Source organism: Hyla sarda, chromosome 2 (assembly GCF_029499605.1).
Source record: "Hyla sarda isolate aHylSar1 chromosome 2, aHylSar1.hap1, whole genome shotgun sequence".
Classification (NCBI taxonomy): Eukaryota; Metazoa; Chordata; class Amphibia; order Anura; family Hylidae; genus Hyla; species Hyla sarda.
The window spans coordinates 44,800,510-44,802,070 of record NC_079190.1 but is presented as its reverse complement, the minus strand read 5'-3'; the positions used below and the strand labels follow the sequence as shown (position 1 = coordinate 44,802,070).

The 1,561-nt window shown below is 42.7% G+C and overlaps 1 long non-coding RNA gene across 1 annotated transcript; it reads left to right on the top strand.

Annotated features, from left to right (window-relative positions):
- Window positions 1-340: 340 nt before the first annotated feature.
- On the top strand, window positions 341-731 carry LOC130358434 (uncharacterized). The gene is made up of 2 exons (XR_008889525.1): window positions 341-390; window positions 476-731. It is a non-coding gene; the product is annotated as an uncharacterized LOC130358434 (long non-coding RNA).
- The last annotated feature ends 830 nt before the right edge of the window (window positions 732-1,561 follow it).

Sequence of the window (1,561 nt, the reverse complement as noted above, 5' to 3'; positions counted from 1 at the left end):
GCGGGCAACTCTGCAACTTTTTCTCTGGACAGGTCTTGATGAATCTCCCCCATTGAGCCTGCCAGAGCCGCAGTGATCTGTGTAAGAAACCTATGGGCCCAGGCTGTTAGGGCCACCAAATGATATTACAAATACTGGTGTCTGGTTAGGAGAAACAAATATAATGTACCCACAGGGAGTGAGCCATTTTAATAAAAATTGCCAAAAATCTCTGAGATAAGTCATGCAGAATATGTTAAAAAGGTTTTTTGATTTTCAGCCAATCAGAAAGCAGCACGACTCAAATAGAACTCCCGTGAGGTCACACATGTGATGTCATCACTATTGTCATCAGTGAGGGGCCTAAACTGTAGGAACCTAGGAATACACATTCATACCCGCCTGTGACTGGTAAGTATCACATCTTTTTGTCCAGTTCCATGTGCATTTCTATAATAAACATGTAACTAATCTCTCTTTTCTTTTCCTATCTTAGATGCACACCTTCCAGGCTGTGGGGCAGCACATACACGGACACATTGGCCCAAATTCTAGAGGTAACCTCCTTTAGTATGCCCAGAGGAAGGGCAGTACAGTAGCCATGGATTCCCTACAGGTTTCCTCCCCTCTGGAGGTTTTTCCTGTCCTGAGTTAGTTACTGTCCGCTCTTTGTGAGTGATGGAGGTTACATAAAATCCCTACACAAACTTTTCAATAAATAATAAATAAAGTTCCCCTTTGTTTAAACTGTTCTTTGACTTGTTCGACTCATTTATTTTATTTGTGTGTGTGAAAAATAGTGTTAGCAAAATGTGGATGACAGAAGTGTCCAAAACTGCTGCCCGATCTGCGCCATGTGATGAGGTGAGAGGCGGCTGGTGCTGGGGGGTACAGTTGTCCAGGCAACCGTAGGGCACCCAGCAAGTTCTGATGTCTTATGCCCAGAAATGGTTGGCTACTCACTGTGTCAGAAGATTCTCATCCTAGATATGAAGACAATCAGGGATCAAAACCTGTGGAGAGGAAAAGGTGACCAGTTGCCCATAGCAACCAATCAGATCGCTTCTTCTATTTTTCAGAGGTCTTGTTAAGAATGAAAGAAGCGATCTGATTGGTTGCTATGGGCAACTGATCAACTTTTCCCCTGCACGGGTTTTGATAAATCTCCCCAATAATTATTACAACCATGTCACACACTTAGGGTTGCCACCTGGCTGGTATTTTATCAGCACAGCTGGTATTTTAGACACCCTGCCAGTATTTGTAATATAAAAATAGCTCTGATTGGTGAAGATTTCTCCCTCACACAGAGGAACTCAGCACACTCAGCACAAAGGGAGAAGATTAACCCCTTAAGGACCACGGGCATATGGGTACGACCTTGCTCCCTGGTACTTAAATGGGCACTGACATGAAGTAAAAAAATTGATATGTCGTAGTACTTAAGTACTACAACATATCTCTAATATACTTTAATAAAAAAAAGTGATTTTAGACAAGTTTAAAATCACTTTTAAATTCAGCCACCAAGGGTCGCCCTCCTAGTGGCCGAATGCATTCGGCAGTGACGTCACTACTGAAT